General features: G+C 43.1%; 1 pseudogene; it reads left to right on the forward strand.

Annotated features, from left to right (window-relative positions):
• Positions 1–8,943: 8,943 nt before the first annotated feature.
• The window catches only part of LOC113035372 (uncharacterized), a 46,242-nt pseudogene continuing 31,504 nt past the window's right edge, over positions 8,944–23,681 (forward strand).

The following is a 23,681-nucleotide window of genomic DNA, read 5'->3' on the forward strand; positions in this document are numbered from 1 at the left end:
CTTCCTCACAGACAGATGCTCTTCCAGTATTGCTCCGTCTCCAGCCTTGGTGGTGCTGTTCTCTTATTGTTCCCTTGCCACTGAGAGTACACCTTTGCTGGTTCTGTGGAGAACAGCTGGTTTATTCTCCTGCCTTCTATCTCTCTGGTGTACCTCCTCAAGCGGCTGGCCAAGGCTGTGAGTCTTTGCTTGGCAGTTTCCAAGGCCTCAGGTATGGACAGCTTGCTGTATTTCGTAGGCACCTTATTTGTCGCACCTTTCTGCAACTCCGTTAGTTGGCTAACCTCCCTCCATGCTACTTTGATCTTGCCCTCTAGCCTCCTTCTCCATGGAGGGTACTGCCCCTTGTCGCTGTTCAACTTGTAGCCAAGCATCTCACTGATCACTGTTGCCGTATTGTAGATCAGCTTGTTAGTGTCGGTAATCGTGGTTGTAGGTATTGCCCGTAGTGCTGCATTAACATGCAGACATGACTGGGGGATAGGACAGGGAGAAAGAATGAAAGAAAGAGGGAGAGAAAGAAAACCAAAGGGGAGAAGAGACGGTGAGAAGGGGGGAAGAAAGAAAAGGAAAAAAAAGAAGAAAAACAAAACAAAAAAACACCTGGGTCACCTGTATGGAGAAAAAAAACAGAAGAGAAAGCAAACAACAAAGAGCAACATAATAAAAAAAACACAGCACCATCACAATAAACTAGCTAGCAGTAGATATCAGTAGATACTAAATAATAAACGATATTGTGCAGCACGCAAGATAGACAGCGCACAGTGTGCTTTGAGGCAGCAGCCAAGAAAGCTGTAGTCCGCGTCTGTGAATACCCGTGTGGACACCTGTGTGCATACCTGTGTGGATCAGCATGCTTGCATTCCAAAGGTTTCTCCATGTAACGATCTGCTAGGGAGTGTGGGGAGACACAGCCCCGTCCTCCAGGGTATGAAGCAGGTATGGAGGAGATCAAAACTCCAGACATGCAGAGGCCCCCAGAACACAAGAGACCAAGGAAGACCAACAGAGGGGCAGCCGCGCCACTGTCCCAGTAAGAGCTGAGGAGAGTCCCAGATGAGGGCTCACTCAGCAGCCGCGGAGCAGAAGCCAGGGGGAGTTGCAGTGACGCGCCCGTGAGCTCCGCCGGCAGCCAGCTGTGCCTGAGTGACCGAGCCCCAGGCCGAGAGGCCGGGGGCACCCCACCTCCGAAGTGGCCCGAGCGAGCCCCAGGCTCCAGGCCCCGATAAGCGGCTGCCAAGGAGTGAGCCGGTGTGTACCCGGACGCCCATCCCCAGACATAAAGAACCACCAATGCACCGATGTCTGAGGGAGTCCGCCACTGGCAGGGGAAGTGGTGGTGGGTGGAGATAGGCCTCCAAACCTTGGAGGGCCTGAGATGTCCCCAGAGAGGTGGCGTCTGATACTCAACCTGACATATAGACACAGACATACAGGCACACACAGATACAAACATCCATTCCCACCCTCATGCTCTCATATGCACTTACTCCACACTCAACCAACGTGGAGACAGACGTAAAGAGACACTGTACACACGATCACACTCCCCAAGCGTACTCTACAAACCGGGTCTAGGTACCCTTGCCCCTGGAGGGGGGGAACTGCACCCAGACCCAGGTGGTGTTACCCTTTTCCCTGCGGTGGGGAGAGGCAGACCACCCCGACTCCGCAGCAGCAGGGAGGCCCCACACTCCAGACCGCAGTCGGACGGCCAACTCCTCCTCCTAGCCCCCCCGCTCCAGCAGGCCGCAGAGAACGGGGGTGAGAGAAGACTCCAAACCTCCCTCCACCCGCTCATTGTAGTGTTGATGCATGTGTGTTCTAAGGTGCAATTAAAAATGTATATTTGTGAATGTGGAGATGTTATATTGGTTTCACTGGTAAATATAAATAATTGAAATGGGTATATATTTGTTTTTTGTTAAGTTGGCTAATAATTATGCACAGTAATAGTCACCTGCACACACAGATATCCCCCTAAAATAGCTAAAACTAAAAACAAACTAAAAACTACTTCCAAAAACATTCAGCTTTGATAGTAATGAGTTTTTTGGGTTCATTGAGAACATGTTTCTTGTTCAATAATAAAATTCCTCAAAAATACAACTTGCCTAATAATTCTGCACTCCCTGTATACCAGGGCCAGTTGGCGAAACAGACCATCGTCTGCCGACGGGCTGTAGTGACCTTCTTGCTCGTGGGAGGCTGAGTCATCAAAAGGGTAACTGGCAACCACAGTGCCACCATGCAGGCCCCCCGACAGCACAAATCCCATCTCCTGGATCCATCTCATCACCTCCATCACCTCGGGGATATCAGCTGGATCCACGTTAGACTTGTCGAACTGGTCAGGAAAGCCTCCGCTTAGGTCCTTATTTTTGGCGTTATTTCGACCACTGTGATCACCACTGCAGTCCCCCTCTGTGGACCTCTCAAAGCCGTCGGGACTCATGCCGGGAACAATGCAAACATCTGTGCCGTTAACCAGTTCAGTGATGCGCTCTTCCTCCCCGTATCTGGCCAGCAGGCAAACCAGCACCTGTCTGGACACGGCCTCGTTGCCGTGCATGTTCCCAACGTATCCAAATTTAGGCTTCCCCAGTGACTTTCTGTCGGGGTCCCTGGCGATCCGCATCACCCACAGCTGCCTGCCCTCCACGGACTGCCCCACAGTCGACAGGCCAGCCACGTGAGGGTATTTCTGGGCTAACGACTGCAAACGTTTAGTTTCAGCGTCATCGAGACACATTCCCAGTCAGCCACCATGTTGACCTGTCTTCTGAGCCAGTGTTGTGTCCCCTCCTTGTGGGACAGTTTGAGGTTTCATCTGCCTTCTTGGCTGGGTGTTATATTGACAATCCGAATTGTGATCTCGAGATCTCGAAAAAAATGGCGCCGGTGAGGTCGGCTGCCGTGCTGGATGCTCTGCCCTAACTTCTCCACTTTTTGCAGTTTTTCGTCACTTTTTGCTATATCTGCGATAATCTTGCATGGGCATCATGCAAAACACACAAATCCGCTACAGTAGAGACACTTTGGTTTCTATTGGTCTGCAATACACAAACATTTCACCATGTTTAACTCCGGACCCAACCTGGCCAAAGGAGATCCTGAGAGAGAACAAAGGACGCGACCCTAAGCGACGGCCTCGAGGTAAAAGAACCGGCATCAGGAACAGGCTACGGGCTCGCGCACACCGCGCACCCATGCCCAGTATCCTGCTAGCCAATGTTCAATCCATCGAGAACAAGCTCGATGACCTCAGAGCCAGAATCAAGTTCCAGAGAGACATTCGGGACTGCAACCTCCTCTGCTTCACCGAGACTTGGCTGAACCCAGCGATACCAGACCACGCCGTGCAGCCGACGGGGTTCTTTTCGGTTTACCGCATGGACAGGACAATGGAGTCGGGGAAGAAAAGAGGTGGTGGAGTGTGTTTGATGGTGAACAACAGCACAAACATCTCCCCACTCACACGCTCTTGCTCGCCCAATCTGGAGCTTTTGATCGTTAAATGTCGCCCTTTCTATCTCCCTCGGGTATTCAATGCGGTCATTGCCTGCACTGTTTACATTCCGCCTCACGCGGACTCCGCACTCATTGTTATGGGAGATTTTAACAGAGTGAATCTCAAACGGACATTTCACAACCTTCACCAGCACATCAACTGCCCCACCCGGGGCACGAGGACATTAGACCACTGCTACACCCCGTTCAAGAACTGTTACAAGGCTCAACCCCTGCCGGCATTTGGAAAATCGGACCATTCCGCCATCTTCCTCATACCTGCTTACAAACAAAGGCTAAAGCAGCAACCACCAATCAGGAGGGAGGTCGCTCGCTGGACGGACCAATCGGTGGCCGCGCTGCAGGACGCACTGGATGACGCAGACTGGGACATGTTTCGGCGCAGCTCTGATGACATCAACATGTTTACGGAAGCGGTTGTGGGATTTATCGGGAAACTAGCGGACGACACAGCAGAAAGAACTATCATCCGAACGTTTCCCAACCAGAAGCCGTGGGTGGATAAAAACATCCGCGACGCTCTGAGATCACGCACCGCTGCCTACAATGAAGGGCTCGTCTCCGGTAATATGGACCTATACAAGGCTGCGTCCTATAACGTGCGCAGCGCGGTCAGAAAGGCAAAGCGGAGCTACCGGGAAAAACTAGAGTCACAGCTACGACAGTGCGACTCTAGGAGCCTGTGGAAAGGACTGCGGACTATAACGGACTATAAACGACCAGCTTCTTTAATGATGAATGCCGATGCTTCACTGGCTGATGAGCTGAACACGTTTTATGCTTGCTTTGACGCCGCAGCAATTAAAACAACAAACGGCTGCGCGCGCTCAGAGTGCACCAGTGAAGAAAATGCATTCATCATCACAGAGCATGCCGTGAGGAACACCTTCAGGAGGGTGAACACCAGGAAGGCAGCAGGACCAGATGCAATCCCTGGCCGGGTCCTGAGAGCCTGCACTGATCAACTAGCACCGGTGATCACGGAGCTCTTCAACCTCTCCCTGGCCCAAGCTGTGGTTCCCACGTGCTTCAAACAGTCCATTATTGTCCCTGTTCCAAAGAAACAACAGCCCGCTTGCCACAATGACTACCGTCCAGTAGCACTGACTTCAATTGTGATGAAGTGTTTTGAAAGACTGATGAGAGATCACATCACTTCTTCACTTTCTGCCACCATCGACTCACTTCAGTTTGCTTACCGGACTAATCGTTCCACAGACGATGCCATATCTCACCTGCTCCACACATCCCTGAGTCACCTGGACACTGGCAGAGGGAATTATGTTAGGATGCTGTTCGTGGACTACAGTTCAGCATTCAACACAATAATTCCCTCTAAGCTTTTCACCAAATTGACGGATCTAGGACTCAGCTCATCACTGTGTCAGTGGATCCTCAACTTCCTCACAGACAGACCCCAATCAGTGAGGGTGGGAAAACAAGTCTCCCCCTCCATCTCACTCAGCACTGGAGTGCCTCAGGGCTGTGTTTTAAGCCCCCTGCTGTACTCACTGTACACTTATGACTGTGTAGCCACATCAGACACCACCTCCATTGTCAAGTTTGCTGACGACACTGTTGTTGTGGGCCTGATCTCCGACAACATCGAGACGGCCTACCTGGAGGAGATTAGGAACCTGGAGACCTGGTGCCAGGAGAATAACCTCCTCCTAAACATCAGCAAGACTAAGGAGCTGATCGTGGACTTCACTACAAAGCAGGCGAGGAATTACAAACCCCTCATCATCAGTGGCACGCCAGTGGAGAGAGTGGACAGTTTCCGATACCTGGGTGTCCACATCACTCAGGACCTGTCATGGTCCTGCCACATCAACACCCTGGTTAAGAAAGCCCGTCAGCGTCTCTTCATCCTCAGAAGACTTAGAGACTTCCATCTGCCACTGAAGGTGCTCAAGAACTTTTACTCCTGCACCATCGAGAGCGTCCTGACGGCAAACATCTGCACCTGGTTTGGGAACAGCACCAAGCAGGACAGACGAGATCTGCAAAGAGTGGTGCGCTCGGCAGAACGCATCATTCAATCAGAGCTCCCTGACCTGCTGTCCATCTACACCAAGCGGTGCAAGTCCAAAGCTAGGAAGATTATGATGGACCTCTCCCATCCCAACAATGGACTCTTCTCACTGTTGAGGTCTGGGAAGCGCTTCCGCTCCCTTAAGGCCAAAACAGAGAGAATGAAGAGGAGCTTCTTCCCCCAGGCTATTCGGGCCCTGAACCAGGTGTAGGACTGGACTCTCCCACACACGTCACTATAAGACTGGACTCTCACACACGTCACCACACGCACCACCACACATTTCCTATAATCCTATAATTCCTATAATTTATAATCTTTATAATCTTTATAATCTCTTCTGCTATTTGCACATTCTTTACTGTAAATTCCTAAGTTAATTTGTAAATTTTTGTAGTAAATTGTAAATATTGTAAAACTTTTCTTCTGTCATTTAATGGTCGGGCATTGTACAGCTACAAGCATTTCACCCCCATGTCATACTGTGTATGGTTGTGTGTGTGTGACAAATAAAATTTGAATTTGAATTTGAGATGCTGTGGAAGAAAGACGGAGATTAATAACAGATATGATTCAATGCAGAGAGGTCTATTAACACATAGTGAGTGAGAAAGGTGACTGGAAAGGAAAAACTCAATGCATCATGGGAATCCCCCGGCAGCCTACGTCTATTGCAGCATAACTAAGGGAGGATTCAGGGTCACCTGGTCCAGCCCTAACTATATGCTTTAGCAAAAAGGAAAGTTTTAAGCCTAATCTTGAAAGTAGAGATAGTGTCTGTCTCCCGAATCCAAACTGGAAGCTGGTTCCACAGAAGAGGGGCCTGAAAACTGAAGGCTCTGCCTCACATTCTACTTTTAAATACTCTAGGAACAACAAGTAGGCCTGCAGAGCGAGAGCGAAGTGCTCTAATAGGGTGACATGGTACTACAAGGTCATTAAGATAAGGTGGGGCCTGATTATTTAAGACCTTGTATGTGAGGAGCAGGATTTTGAATTCAATTCTGGATTTAACAGGAAGCCAATGAAGGGAAGCCAAAACAGGAGAAATATGCTCTCTCTTTCTAGTCCCTGTCAGGACTCTTGCTGCAGCATTTTGGATTAACTGAAGGCTTTTCATCAAGTTTGAACTAGTTTTTCAGCGTCACTCTGAGACAGGATATTTCTAATTTTAGAGATGTTGCGCAAATGGAAGAAAGCAGTCTTACATATTTGTTTAATATGTGCATTGAAGGACATGTCCTGGTCAAAAATGACTCCAAGGTTCCTCACAGTGTTACTGGAGGCCAAGGTAATGCCATCCAGAGTAAGAATCTGGTTAGATACCATATTTCTAAGCTTTTCAGGGCCGAGTACAATAACCTCAGTTTGATCTGAATTAAGAAGCAGAAAGTTAGCGGCCATCCAGGTCTTTATGTCTTTAAGACATTCCTGCAGTTTAACTAATTGGTGTGTGTTATCTGGCTTCATGGTCAGATAGAGCTGGGTGTCATCAGCATAGCAGTGTAAATGTATGCTATGTCTTCTAATGATGCTGCCTAAGGGAAGCATGTATAATGTAAACAGAATTGGTCCTAGCACTGAACCCTGTGGAACTCCATAATTAACCTCAGTGTGTGAAGAAGACTCTCCATTTACATGTACGAATTGGAGTCTATTAGATAGATATGATACAAACCACTGCAGTGCAGTACCTGTAATACCTACAGCATGATCTAATCGCTCTAATAGGATATTATGGTCGACAGTATCGAACGCTGCACTAAGGTCTAGCAGGACAAGTGTTTTCTGTTGGGTTGTTTCTGTCAGAACCATGAAGACCGCCTCACCCTAGAGGAACTTCAGAATCATCCCTGGCTGAAATGACTTATTGAAGCCAAGCAAAACAGGGTTACAGAGCAGAAGCTCTAACAGAGCCTGAGTCAGCCTGAGTTATGAATACAGTTGTGGTCTCATGTTTTGTCAGTAGTACAAAGTTTGCTTTTGCGCACTTTGCCACTTCAGTTTGTATTTAGAGCCACGACTGTATACACAACAGACCGAACATGCTCAGCTTTGTCAAAGCTTGCAGGAATTGGAGTTTAATTTGATAAATGAATTATTTCTGAATCAACAAAAAAAAGGGGAAATGTAAAGAAATGTATCAATCAGGGAATTAGTAGCAACATTGATTGGACAATCTAAATCTCCCCACTTTTAGTTTTCATGGAAAATAACTTGTGTAATTCATGACATGAAATCATTTCCAATAACTTTGTCAGGTCAGTAAATAGCTGCCACATAAGTATAAATCTAAATCATACATCTGTATTATAGAAAAAAAAGCAAAAACTTTTGTGCTGTTTCTTCATAATAAATGGGTAGGGGTGCACAGTCAGTAAAAGTCACCAAGGCTCTGCAGAGCTCCAAACCTCCTCTGCCACAAACAGAAGCATCAAAAATGTGCGCTGGGAGCTCCATGACATGGATTTCTACAGCCAAGCAAATCTATATATATGTGGCCAAGAACCTTAGTCCATGTAGGGTATCTTAGCACAGTTTACTTGTGTCAGTTAGGTCAGCTAGTGGGAGGGCAGAGAGGGCAGCCTTTACATCATTTTATTGTAGAGTGACAGGAAGTGCCTATGAGCTTCTAATCAGGCAGAACTATTGACAGAAAATATATCAAAGGAAATACATTGATGAAAATCAAAGAAGAGAAATATTTATGTGATGTTCCATTTTCCTGAGAACTGATTGGCTGTGATGACTCCTTCAAGTACTACATGCTACTTTGTCCTGCTAGTTAAGCCTGCTATCTGTTCTCAGGCCTCCTCCTGTTTCACTGCCATATATCCATCACCAGAGGGATCCACTGACCTGCCTGCTGACATCAGAGCACACCCCTGTGTCATGTGACCTGGCTGGCATTGGAAAGCTGGACTCAGACCTCAGGAAGAAAGATTTTTATCAGTCAGCTGGCAGATGACACAGTGCTCTTCCTTAAAGATGTGAACAAGTGTACCGTGTCCTATGTTTCCGGTATCCCAGTGAAAAGTTGTGTAACATATTTGGGAATCATTATTACCAAGGATATGAATTCTAGGAACGCTCTAAACTTTAACCCTATCATCAATAAAACTCAAAATGTCCTCAACAATTGGTTGCAAAGGGATTTGTCCCTAAAGGGTAGAACACTGCTCACCAAAGCCGAGGGTTTGTCTCGTCTGACCTATGCTGCTCAATCTTTACATGTCAATAACTCTGCATGCAAAACATACAAAAAATTCTGTACAAAGTAATTTTGATATATTACTCACTTTTTTTCTCTTCAGACAGTCTATACTATTTCAGTTAAATAGCACGTTTATTTACCATTTTGGCTCCGATTTCTTTTTATGTTTCCTTATACTGTATTCTCGTCTACGTTTAGTAATGGAGAGTGCTTATAACCCCGTTTTGATGTTAAACGTTTTTCATTCAACCAGAACAAACATGTCCGTCATACAAGCAGTTCATGGAGTACAAAAAATCAAAATTCAAAGAGCGTCAAGCCTTCAACTGTGGAGCAAAATTTAAACTCAAGTTACAGAGTAAACCTGTCAAGGTAAGCCATCACAGGTAAATTTATAAACGAGGATTTGGCAATTATTCTTAAAGTGATCTTGCTTTTATTATTTGTTTCTAGATCAATATAGGAATAATGGTGTCACAACAAACGGACTTAAAACCGCTAAGAGGGAAAACACTGCCCTTATTTATTAGCCCCGAAATTACAGCCCCTGACCTCCTGAAAGCAGGCTGTAGAAAAAATGCTAACATTCAACAAGGACTTGGTGGAGGGACCATATGTCCTTTTGTATCCCGACTGCACAGAGGTGATAAATGTGCCTGGGACAGAAAGGCCACTCCGACTGGCAGACTACAAAGAGGAAATAGGAAAGAACTACAACAGGATTTCTCTTTTCATTTGCCCAGAGAGCCACTTCAAACAAGGTTTGTTAATTTTATATTTTGATGTATTTACATATACAACAACTAATAATGTGTTTATTTTCTCAGCTCTGATTGCAGAGGATGGTACCTCAGACTCAGACCCTGAGATTGTGATTACATCAAGAAGCACAGCTGAGTTCAACCAGGCAGACACATTGGTGTGTACTTTTTCCCCCTCCACCATGCCAGAGGCCTGTGAGTGGCCCAGGCTGAGTGCTCTATTTTTTTCTCTTTAATGATCATAATTCTGTAACATCCATGGGTGGATTATTTTCATTGTGTGATTGTATGTTCTTTAAAAAAATTATTATTATTATTTTGATGAACTATCTAAATGCAATACGAAGTTGTTGAAAGCTTTGAAAAGTGCATATTTTTCATCTTAGGTTTTCAAACCACAAGACCAGAGTACCCCTAATGGTAAACATGCAGAGAAGGAGTAAGTTATTTCAGAGCTTGTTCTGCTATATATTAGAGTTGGGCAATACAATATGTCACAATATTTCTTTGTTTTATTTCAGGGAATATTGATATACATCACAATATAAACAGCTAGATTTGTGCATATTAAATGTGCCGTTGCTCATAAGTAAGATGTGAAATCCTCAGAAGCTTGTTTTGATTTAAATATTTATTTCCTGTCATACGTTCAGACAGACAGATGTATTAACATATTACATTCGTTTCAGATAACTAAAAAAGGGAGTTTTTCCTTCCCACTGTTGCCAAAGTGCTTGCTCATAGGGGGTCATATGATTGTTGGGTTTTTCTCTGTATCTATGAAGCGCCTTGAGGCGACTTTTGTTGTGATTTGGCGCTATATAAATAAATAAATAAAATTGAATTGAATTGATTGACTATTCTTATGTCAATGAAAAAAAGAGGGATTAGAGGAATAAGCAGCATATAAAATGGATGGATAGCTCTATTGCAATAGTCTCATATTTCCATTGAGAAAAAAGTATAGTGCAATACATATTGTTATTTTATTGCCCCGCCCTAATAAAAATATTTATTGGTTTCATAGCATTTTTATAATGTTGGTATCATAAAAAATATTAAACTGTATGAGCTTCTTATCTGGACATTTTAATTCCAATACTCTTATTCTGTTTCAGACATGCTCCAGGACCTTCATCTACCATACAGCCATGTCAGGTATTTGGGCAATTTATGTCAGCATGAGGTTTTTTGCTATTGTTGAAATAATACAATGCTATGTATGTTTATGTACAGTATGCAATCCTTGTTTTTCTTGTTTTTCAGATTGTAATATCTGATACAGAGGATCTTGATCACCAAAACGAAACAAATCCAGTCATGAGTCCCTATAGGTAAATAAAATTGTGTCTTATACGTAATTTTAAACCTGTAACTACAGTACAGGATTGGGTTTGTGAAATGGGTAAAGATAGTTATAGGGTCAACACAAGTTTTTCTAATGTTGGAATTATAATTTCTCAACAGTAAATATGCAGACCTGTGTGCCCCATGCATTGAGGACGAGGATGAAGAGCTGGTTGAAGTTACTTCACTGATGGATTCCAAAACACTGTAAAATATCAAATACTACTTCAAATACCAACACTAAATTGTATAGTCTTGCATTCTGTCTTTCATTTTTGTGATTACAGGGAAGACGTTAACATTACTCTACCTGACATCATTGCAAACTTATCCAGTGCTATTCATCATGGAAGTGTCAGCAGATTCAACATCTCAAGAGCAAATGTCTGGGATGGAGCAGTCAGGGGTTTCAGGCGGTTGTCATACTCTGAAACCAATGACATGTTGGTTAAATTTACTGATGATGCTGGCATTCTAGAAGAAGGACTTGATGCAGGTGGCCCAAAACGAGAGTTTTTGAGTCTGCTAATGAAACACATGAAAGATCTTCCCATTTTTGATGGACCAGAAGGACATCGATTCCTCGTCTACAATGCAAAGGGTATGCAATGATCAGATGTTTGATAAACTTAATTTAAAAACATTTTTGGGACTTGTAAATCAATTTTTTTAAATTATTATCAGAAGCAACTCATAATATTTTTTTGGATTATTTCAACACAGCATTAGTATGTCTATCTGGTCGATTGATCTGACATCGATCGGCTCTGATCGATCGATAGAGAGAGGTGTGTGTGTGTGTGAGAGAGTTTATCATTTACTGTATTCATTCACAGCTGTAAGGGAGAATGACTACTACCTAGCAGGAAAGATGATAGCTGTGTCAGTTGTGCATGGTGGTCCAGGGCCCCATTTCCTGTCAGAAGAGCTGGTACATTATCTTGTAGGCCAGACTTCAGTAAAAGCAACAGTTGCCTCAGTCACAGATGACGACATAGGGAAAGCTTTACAAGAGGTGAGGACAGCGCAGGATTTGAATGCAGGATAGAACTACAGTTTCTTCATCTGTATGAAATTAAAATATTCTTTCTTTGTGTAGGGAAAAAACAGGAATTGTCACGGACCCGGTTCCGGGGACTCGGGGTTCGTGAACAGTGTGAACCATTATTGTTACTGTTATTATTATTGTTATTAGTGTATTGGATGTATGTTTGCTGCACTGTGCTCTTGTGTTCCATGCTGGTGTGGGTGTGTGGGTGTCTGCGGGTGTGACTGAAGAATGAAGGACAGCCACCTGCAGGCCTGATGGGCGTGGCCCTGCCGGCTGCCGGTCATGCCTAGGTTCTCACACACTTGCTTCTGATCGGGCTCGTCGGGGGAGCTACTTAACAGAGCGATGGAGCTTCCTCCGGCGCAGGATTGTTGAGTTAGACTGCATGTCAGTGTTTAAAGTACTGGTCAGTGTATGCCTGCTGGAGTTGGTGCCATAACGGCGGTGTCTGTTGTTTTTCCCTCAGGAGAGCGGAACACGGGACTGCAGGACGCACAGGGTGTGCGTAGGCATGGGAGCAGAGAGCACGGAATACCAGCACTTAGGGGAAGACACGTCACGGGAGTCGAGGGAGCACTTTGGAGATTTATTGTATGGTGTACATTTACCTCACTGTAAATAAACCCACTGCTCATTCCACTAAGTCCAGCGTTTGGGTCCTTTCTCCAACATCCCCCACGGTCTGCCAGCCAGACCGTGACAGGAATGAAAATCAGACACATAAGCTTACATTGTGTATGTCCATTTTTATGGGTTTTTCAGATCGACAGTGCTGGTTCAGTGGATGTCCACTGTCATAAAACACAGTACTATGCTACAGGTGGCTGGTTGTCTAAGGCATGTTTCCACAGTTGAGGAAAAGAAAGACATTGTGTCTGACTATCTCCGGTGGTATATAATTGCTCGAAACTCTGTAATTGACAGGTGAGACTATTATAGAAGAGACTATGCACAACACCGTCATAACAATAATTCTATAATTTCCAACTGAAATGTTTTACATTCTCCAAGGTTTCCAAAGTTCAAAGTGTGTCCATAGTTTGTGCATGTAACTGGTAAATGACAAAAAGTTCTCCTCATTCTTTAGATTTAAAGAGGGTCTTTCAGCACTTAATTTCCTGAGTGCGCTCCAGCAACACCCTACTTTGCTTTCCCCGGTCCTGTGTCACATGGAAAAGAAACTCACAGCTCTTGAACTTGAGAGACTTTTCAAACCTGACTTCAGCCCATCTGGAAGTAACAGGAGACATCTGGAAAGTCAAACTGTGGGCTACTGGTCCAACTATCTGCTTGACTGTGAAGGTTTATACAGTGGGGCAAAAAAGTATTTAGTCAGCCACCGATTGTGCAAGTTCCTCCACCTAAAATGATGACAGAGGTCAGTAATTTGCACCAGAGGTACACTTCAACTGTGAGAGACAGAATGTGAAAAAAAAATCCATGAATTCACATGGTAGGATTTGTAAAGAATTTATCCGTAAATCAGGGTGGAAAATAAGTATTTGGTCACCTCAAACAAGGAAAATCTCTGGCTCTCACAGACCTGTAACGTCTTCTGTAAGAAGCTTTTCTGTCCCCCACTCGTTACCTGTATGAATGGCACCTGTTTGGACTCATCATCTGTATAAAAGACACCTGTCCACAGCCTCAAACAGTCAGACTCCAAACTCCGCCATGGCCAAGACCAAAGAGCTTTCGAAGGACACCAGGAAAAGTATTGTAGACCTGCACCAGACTGAGAAGAGTGAATCTACAATAGGCAAGCATCTTGGTGTGAAAAAATCAACTGTGGGAGCAATCATCAGAAAATGGAAGACATACAAGACCACTGATAATCTCCCTCGATCTGGGGCTCCACGCAAGATCTCATCCCGTGGGGTCAAAATGATCATGAGAACGGTGAGCAAAGATCCCAGAACCACACGGGGGGACCTGGTGAATGACCTGCAGAGAGCTGGGACCAAAGTAACAAAGGTCACCATCAGTAACACACTACAACGGCAGGGAATCAAATCCCGCAGTGCCAGACGTGTTCCGCTGCTGAAGCCAGTGCATGTCCAGGCCCGTCTGAAGTTTGCCAGAGAGCACATGGATGATACAGCAGAGGATTGGGAGAATGTCATGTGGTCAGATGAAACCAAAGTAGAACTTTTTGGTATAAACTCAACTCGTCGTGTTTGGAGGAAGAAGAATACTGAGTTGCATCCCAAGAACACCATACCTACTGTGAAGCATGGGGGTGGAAACATCATGCTATGGGGCTGTTTTTCTGCCAAGGGGACAGGACGACTGATCCGTGTTAAGGACAGAATGAATGGGGCCATGTATCGTGAGATTTTGAGCCAAAACCTCCTTCCATCAGTGAGAACTTTGAAGATGAAACGAGGCTGGGTCTTCCAACATGACAATGATCCAAAACACACCGCCCGGGCAACAAAGGAGTGGCTCCATAAGAAGCATTTGAAAGTCCTGGAGTGGCCTAGCCAGTCTCCAGACCTCAACCCCATAGAAAATCTGTGGCGGGAGTTGAAAGTCCGTGTTGCTCGGCGACAGCCCCAAAACATCACTGCTCTCGAGAAGATCTGCATGGAGGAATGGGCCAAAATACCAGCTACTGTGTGTGCAAACCTGGTAAAGACCTATAGTAAACGTTTGACCTCTGTTATTGCCAACAAAGGTTATGTTACAAAGTATTGAGTTGTATTTTTGTTATTGACCAAATACTTATTTTCCACCCTGATTTACGAATAAATTCTTTACAAATCCTACCATGTGGATTCATGGATTTATTTTTCACATTCTGTCTCTCACAGTTGAAGTGTACCTCTGGTGCAAATTACTGACCTCTGTCATCATTTTAAGTGGGGGAACTTGCACAATCGGTGGCTGACTAAATACTTTTTTGCCCCACTGTACAAGGGTAACAGGAAAAGCTATAAACAGCTTGTCCTGGATGGGAGAAAAATAGAATTGAAATCTCAACTGTGATGAGCCTGATATGTTCATCTACACAGATGCAAACGTGCATGCAATTTTGCTCACATACCTATACTAATATATGTATATTCATGCATAGTGTTATCTATATATACACGTACCCATGCACTCATACAGAAATACTGATACACATAAATAGATCTGTGTGTAATTACAGAATTTAATTAGATGATGTAATTAGGTGCCAGTATTAATAATAGAAGAAGACATTTGCTGGAAGGATCTGAAAAGATAAATAACAACCCCGAGAAGTTGAAAGGGAAGCTTGAGGTGGCAGTGTTCAAATCAACAATATTAGTCTGAGTAAGGTGGTTGGTGATTTCCAAAGTTTGACACCATCTTTATTGTCCTTAGACTGAGGTCTGCCAGCTCTATTTTTACTAGAACTAATGGATGTTTTTATTACATTACTTGCATTAAAAAAAATTCTATTATTAATAAAACTGTTACCGCAGTTGTACCAAATATATTGACTGCACTGTTTACTTCTCAAGCACACCATCATACCTACAGTAGAATGGTTGACAAAAGAATGAAAGAACTGCAGTGGTAACGCCTGGTAAAGGTCCAGACCTCTCCTTGAAGGAGTAGTAACAGATCTAACAGTTTATGATAATAATAGTAATAACTGGATGATTGTTTACAAGTGCTGCAGCCTCTGCACTGATAAGGGTAACCCCACAGTGCCTGCATCTGCACTATACAACCTTACTGTCACGGTTCTGTATTCAGTATTCAGTTCAGTATTTTGAGTTTATTATGTTTTGGTTTATTTTTGCATTATGGATTGTTTTCTGATGTTCTGGTGCTTTGTTTATTATTATCATTATGGATCTATTTCTGTTATTCTTGGTGAGGGATCAGTTCTTAGGTTTTGGGTTCTCATGTGTATTGCAGTTTCTGTTCAGTGTCATGTCTGCATCTGGTTTAGTACTTCTTGTTTCCTGTCTTATTGTGAAAGTCTTTGTCTTATGTTAGTGTGTGTGCAGCCTAGCTCCCCCGTCTCGTTAGCCCTGATCTCCCCCAGCTGTGTCTCCCTTCTGTGGCCCATTCCCTCATTACTACCCTGTGTATTTAAGCCCTGTGTTTTCCCATGCTAGGTGTCGCGTCGTGCCATCAGATTATGCCTGTGTGTTTCGGTTCTCCATATTCCATGTTCACTTCATGTTTTGCTTTCGTACCGGCAATAAAGCTGAGCTCTTTGAGTTTCAAGTTAGTGTCTGAGTCCTGCGTTTGGATCCTCCTCTCCGCCTGCCCGCACACAGAGCCCTGACACTTACAGTCTCATTAAAAATAATCATCACTGGCTCATAGTAAAGCTAGTTTCCAGAAACATTACCAAATGTGGCCACAAGATGGGACTCGTTTACAGGACGGCTGGAGCAATAAAGCACAACAGAATGATTGAGGTTGTCTGCAGCATTTGTTTTGCTGAAAAAAAACCCTGCAAGATAAAATTAAGGTGGGCCGCTCTGCAGCTGTCACTATAGAAATGCTGTTTCATGAGTCTTTGTGCTAAATGTTCTGTTGGTTTCCCTTAACATTCAGGTTCTGTTTCCTTTTATTTCCATCTACACATACAAACATCCAAAAAATTCCCTTTGCTATGATCATGTGACATCAGGATCTTGATGCTGCATCTCTTTATTAAAATCCAACACCAGATCATTTCTGTTCACATTCTTCCTGAGCTCCATTTGAAAGCTCGACGATGTAAAGCAACTGGCCAACAATCCATAAGGAAAAACCTTCATCTTGTGTCTTTCTGCCTGGAGCTAAAAGACTGTATGTTATAGAGCTCTTCTCCCTGACTTCAGCTCTATGTCGCTCTGTCTGTATTGTAACAGTAGCAACAGTAGCACAAGACGAGGACATACAGTGGGGCAAAAAAGTATTTAGTCAGCCACCAATTGTGCAAGTTCCTCCACCTAAAATGATGACAGAGGTCAGTAATTTGCACCAGAGGTACACTTCAACTGTGAGAGACAGAATGTGAAAAAAAAATCCATGAATTCACATGGTAGGATTTGTAAAGAATTTATCCGTAAATCAGGGTGGGAAAAAAGTATTTGGTCACCTCAAACAAGGAAAATCTCTGGCTCTCACAGACCTGTAACGTCTTCTGTAAGAAGCTTTTCTGTCCCCCACTCGTTACCTGTATGAATGGCACCTGTTTGAACTCATTATCTGTATAAAAGACACCTGTCCACAGCCTCAAACAGTCAGACTCCAAACTCCGCCATGGCCAAGACCAAAGAGCTTTCGAAGGACACCAGGAAAAGTATTGTAGACCTGCACCAGACTGAGAAGAGTGAATCTACAATAGGCAAGCAGCTTGGTGTGAAAAAACCAACTGTGGGAGCAATCATCAGAAAATGGAAGACATACAAGACCACTGATAATCTCCCTCGATCTGGGGCTCCATGCAAGATCTCATCCCGTGGGGTCAAAATGATCATGAGAACGGTGAGCAAAGATCCCAGAACCACACGGGGGGACCTGGTGAATGACCTGCAGAGAGCTGGGACCAAAGTAACAAAGGTCACCATCAGTAACACACTACAACGGCAGGGAATCAAATCCCGCAGTGCCAGACGTGTTCCGCTGCTGAAGCCAGTGCATGTCCAGGCCCGTCTGAAGTTTGCCCGAGAGCACATGGATGATACAGCAGAGGATTGGGAGAATGTCATGTGGTCAGATGAAACCAAAGTAGAACTTTTTGGTATAAACTCAACTCGTCGTGTTTGGAGGATGAAGAATACTGAGTTGCATCCCAAGAACACCATACCTACTGTGAAGCATGGGGGTGGAAACATCATGCTATGGGGCTGTTTTTCTGCCAAGGGGACAGGACGACTGATCCGTGTTAAGGACAGAATGAATGGGGCCATGTATCGTGAGATTTTGAGCCAAAACCTCCTTCCATCAGTGAGAACTTTGAAGATGAAACAAGGCTGGGTCTTCCAACATGACAATGATCCAAAACACAACGCCCGGGCAACAAAGGAGTGGCTCCATAAGAAGCATTTGAAAGTCCTGGAGTGGCCTAGCCAGTCTCCAGACCTCAACCCCATAGAAAATCTGTGGCGGGAGTTGAAAGTCCGTGTTGCTCGGCGACAGCCCCAAAACATCACTGCTCTCGAGAAGATCTGCATGGAGGAATGGGCCAAAATACCAGCTACTGTGTGTGCAAACCTGGTAAAGACCTATAGTAAACGTTTGACCTCTGTTATTGCCAACAAAGGTTATGTTACAAAGTATTGAGTTGTATTTTTGTTATTGACCAAATACTTATTTTCCACCCTGATTTACGAATAAATTCTTTACAAATCCTACCATGTGGATTCATGGATTTTTTTTTTTCACATTCTGTCTCTCACAGTTGAAATGTACCTCTGGTGCAAATTACTGACCTCTGTCATCATTTTAGGTGGGGGAACTTGCACAATGACTAAATACTTTTTTGCCCCACTGTACCAGTATTTCTTTTAGTACTCATTACAAGACAATGTGTTGAATTCACATATACATATATAATTTTTTTAATTTATTTTTTATTCTTTGCAGAATCACAAACTGCTGTGTCGGTGGGCGATGTTCTGATGTTTGCAACTGGGCTAATATTACTGCCACCTTCTGGATTAGATCCACTACCAAGCCTACAGTTCCTGGATGACTCTTTATTCCCGATGGCAAATACATGCTTAAACTCATTGAAACTACCCATGACAACCTCATATTCTGTGTTTAAATCCAACATGGATTTTGGAATTCAAAACTCCCCAGGATTTGGATGTTTCTAGGATGTCTGGCCTTGTATTTCAAACCTGCTGTTGATTTGTTTCTCAAGTTTTTAAGTCAAGATTTTTTTTAAATATGTTATGAATAGGAGAAGGTGGGACATACTAGTGGTACAGCACAAATCCATTTTGGTTTACCAGGTTTATTGTAATTTTATTAGATAACCCAGTCACTTACAGCTGCTTCTTCTTGGCATTACATTGTAAATTCTGTAGGTTTTTTGATACAGGACTTATCCAGAAATCAGTTATGTATTTGAGCGTGTTTTTTTTTTTATTCTAAAATGTAGGTACATATGTTCAAAGGGGATTTAAAATACAATGGCTTGACTTGATTTGTTCAAATGTTTGACAGTGCTGCTAAAAGTAAAGGCATTTAAAAGTGCACCGTGTTCTACTCTTAAAAGTTGTAATAAACCCACAATACAGTGCAAGATTTGATTTTATTATTTATCGAAATCTTCAGGACTGTATCTCAACTTCCATCAGCTAAACAAGGATCACAATTAGCAAGACATTGCAGTAAGAATGTGCTTTTACAAACACTAACTTAAACTTTTGGCATCTTCAGCCAACTCATGTAGCCTAGTACAAAAATACAGCATATGCTATAGGTTTTGGTAAAAAAAAAAAAAAAGAAAAAAGGTGGGTTTTTTTTGGGTTTTTTTATTTTATTTTTTTTTTAGAAATTTGCAATTTCTAATAACTTCATGTAGAGTTCAGTGGCAGACTCCCAGCAGACTGGCTTTTGAAAATGATTTTGCTCCATTACAAAATTCAGATACTCCTGTATGTTTGAGTCCCCACATACAACTACTGACAGCCTAGACTCAAGAAAAGTGTCCAGTTCAGATTGTTGAATCAGGAATCCACAGTCCCTGGAGCCGTATCTGTGGTCAATGGAAGACAATTGCATTAATATATGTTTACACAAAGTAATTATTTGATCATTATTATCCATTACCTGTGGGGTAGGTAGTACAGTTCATTTGGCACGCCTCCTGGACATGAAGCTGTTCTTGAGGGACGAATCCGATGAGTGTTCCACAACTTCACACATTCATCAAGATCCTTCTGAACAATGTCAGTGAAGCAAAATCTCAAAAGACACTGATGCTCATGACTTCCATTGAAGTATCCAGCGTCTCGAAGATCCGCAAACAGCTCCAACCAAAACTGAGCCCTAAAGAAATTGTTTAAAAAAATTGTTTAGAAATAGTTTAGTTTGTTTACATGGCATCGTTTCACAACATGTCATCGCATGGCACTTTACAGTTCATTTTAACTGAATCATATATAGACTCCAGTCAGTTTAAATGTTTTCTATTGAAAGGGATTGCATACAGGCAAAAATCGAAAACATTTGAGTAATGTGCAAAAGTTCATTTATTTTAGTAATTCAAATTAAATGTGAAATTACCGATATTGACTCATTACATACAAAGTGAGGCATTTCAAGTATTTGTTATAATGTTAATAATTAAGACGTAGAACTTATGAAAAACCTGTTCTATTTGTTTGGGTCCTTTTTGCATAAATTACTGCCTCCATGCAGCGTGGTATGGATGCAATCAGTCTGTGGATCTGTTGAGGTGTTATGGAAGACCAGGATGCTTCAGTAGCAGCCTTGCGGTCTTAGCCACTACACTATGTGACACCCCTTTCATCCACACTTACATTGGACAAAACTTTCTATTAATGTGCTTTGATAGTCTCTGGGAACAGCCAATGTCTTTTAAGGTGTTCTTTATGGAGGGTGTCAATTATGTGTTTTTTCCCCCACAGCTGTCAGGACAGCAGTCATGTCCATCCTGTGAGTCGTCCTAAATTAGAAAGACCATTTAGAGGCTCAGGAACCCTTTGCAGATGATTTGAATTAATTAGCTCATAGTAGAGTGGCACTTTAAGTCTAAAATATTTAACCTTTTCACAATATTCTGGTTTTGAAGTTGGGTTTTCTTAAGTTCAAAATCATAATCATCATAATTACTAAATGGGCTAAAAATGTCTAGTTTGGCAAATAATGAGTATTTAATATCGGTTTTACTTTTTAAGTTGAATTACTGAAATAATAATAATAATAATAATAATAATAATAATAATAATAATAATAATAATAAATAATAATGATGGATTGCATTTATATAGCACTTTTCGAGGCCCTCAAAGCGCTTTACAATTCCACTATTCATTCACTCTCACATTCACACACTGGTGGAGGCAGCTACAGTTGTAGCCACAGCTGCCCTGGGGCAGACTGACTATAAATCAACTTTTGCACAACATTCAAATTTGTTATACCTTTAAATATCAGGCAAACTTAAATGTTATATTTACCTTCCTTTTCGATATATGGACCACCAGGGCCCTGTTTCAGGAAGCCGGTTTGGAAAACTCAGAGTGAAAAACGACACTCACGGTTGAGTAACCCCGAACTGTCCAACTCGGAATATTCCGTTTCAGAAAGGCTGATAACAATTAGTTCAGTCAACGCGGAGTTGCTTTAACCCCAAGTGAAGCGCGCGGACGAGGATACATAAAGCCCTGATAAGCGGAGCACAGATTAAGCGAGTCACCATGGAGACGGAGGGAAAGAAGGCGCGGTCAATGTATTTCACAGCGCTTGAGGCCGAAATTCTAATGGCAGCATATGCTGATAACATGCAAATTCCGCGGAAAAAAGTAACACAGCCACAGCTGCAAAAGCATGCATGGCAAAACATAGCCGACAGAGTCAATGCATGAGTGTTAATTTAAACATTGATCGAGGGATTTCCACCCATTTAACACGTTATTTGATCATATGTTATTTTATTTGTTATTTTATACATTTTATTTTGTGATGTGATGTGAGCGCAGGTGCAACCCAACAGGCCCCCAACGTTCCTGGCAGCAAGTAAAAATGAAATATAAAAATATAGTCCAAACAGGTAAGGTGTAATTGTATTATGAGCCATAGTGCTTGGTCTGTTTGTCCCATGTAAATCAATTGCAGTTAGAGGCTACATTAATTTTCTTTCTGTAAGCACTTATTGAAATTATCTGAGCACATTACAAGTACATATTTGCTTACTCTGTATGCTCAAATGTGGCCCGTTATAGCCAACAGAAAAAAAGCGGAGGCCCGAAAAACAGGTGGGGGTCCTCCACCACCACCACTCACAGAGGCTGAGCAGTTGGCCCTCAGCCAAAACAGTGGGCGCCCTGTGGCCGAAGGCATCTCTGCGGGGACATCCTCTGAGTCAATAACCCCGCAAGACACAAGTGCCTACATAAGGGGTAAATTCAAAATAATACATGATGTGCATACATCCTTTCTTCACAGTCACCTTTGCAGTGCTACTCATTCATTTGATAAACTCTTTACCATAATGAATTATTTTGTAGTGAAGTTATTTTCCTACTGATTTTGCCTTCCCTCAGCCTTGGTTGTCTTTGAGAGCATAATGACAATGAAGTGTAAGGTGCTTGGTATGTTTGTTAATTGCCATTTGGTCCCTTGTAAGTTATAAGTGACCTGTATAAACCTCATATTCTATCAGTTGATGGTGATGGTGTACTGCATCTGGTGCAGCCTCCTGTTGAGCCAGACCAACATGCAGTTGTGAGTAATACTCCACAGATTATATGAGTTTACAGTAGAACAGCAATGTTGTTTATTTCTTTACTACAGGAAAATAATGAAGAAACATTGACAGCTGTTACAGAGGAGGAAGCAACAGAGACACTTTATGAGGTTTACATCTTTTAATACTTTGTGTACAGGAAATACAGGCGACCAATAAAGCCAGTTGAACAAGAAATCTGTTTATTCTTCTTTCAACATGTTGAGGTGATGGGTCAAAAGAAATGATTGTGACATATGGTGTCTCTGACTGCGCTTCCATCTTGTATGTCCGTGGGAGGGTCAGGATGTTCATGGTTTGGATCACTGCTGATGTTTGGTTCAGAAGGACAGTGTTCTCCTCTAATTGTGGCAATGTTGTGAAGAATCACACATGCCACAATAATGTCACATGCCCTTTCTGGGGTGACCCTGAGTCTTTGCAGGCACTGGAACCGGGCCTTAAGCATTCCGATAGTCATTTCAATTCTGGCTCTTGTCCTGCAATTAGCCAGATTATATCACTGCTGTGGGCCCGGTTCAGGGTCAGGGTAAGGGGTAAGCAAATAGGGTAAACATGGATACCCCCTATCACCAAGCAAGTAGCCAGTGAACTCTCCTAAGACAGAAGGGTACACTTCAGTTCAAATGTCCCTGAAGCAATTGGTCTTTATATATTTTAAAGTATTCTCAACTCACCATGTCCAAATTTTGTGCTCAGTGTACATTCACGGAATATTTGTGAGTCATGGACAGAGCCTGGCCACTTGGCTTCCACATTTGTGATAATGTTGGCAGCATCACATATGATCTTCACAGTGCAGAGAACACAAATTAGCATCCATTACTATAATGAAATAATTTGTTAGTTTGACATGCTACAGGGAACTATGTACCTGCACATTAATGCTGTGGAAAGACTTCCTGTTCACATAGTCTCCTTCATTTACTGAAGGAGCAATGATTGGAATGTGAGTGCCATCTATACAGCCAATCACGCCTGGGAACCCTGAAAATAAATGTAAAATTTAAGTAGTAGTTCAAGTATCACCACATCATGAATTAAGTTCTGTTCATCCTGCTACCTGCAATTTTGTGGCATCCCTCTTTGATAAATCTTGTGGGTCTATGACCGGGGAACACCACAGACGAGTACAGGAGACGTTTCAGTGCAACTGTAACATTCCTGACTGCCCGACAGACGGTAGCCTTGGAAACGTGCTCAGCGTCACCAATATTATACAGAAAGCTCCCGTTTGCAAGAAACCGAAGTGCAATACAAATAATATGCAATGAACTGAGAGGATGTCCGCGATGTGTCACATGCGTAATATATGG

This window comes from Astatotilapia calliptera, chromosome 13, assembly GCF_900246225.1.
Source record: "Astatotilapia calliptera chromosome 13, fAstCal1.2, whole genome shotgun sequence".
NCBI classification, from domain to species: Eukaryota; Metazoa; Chordata; class Actinopteri; order Cichliformes; family Cichlidae; genus Astatotilapia; species Astatotilapia calliptera.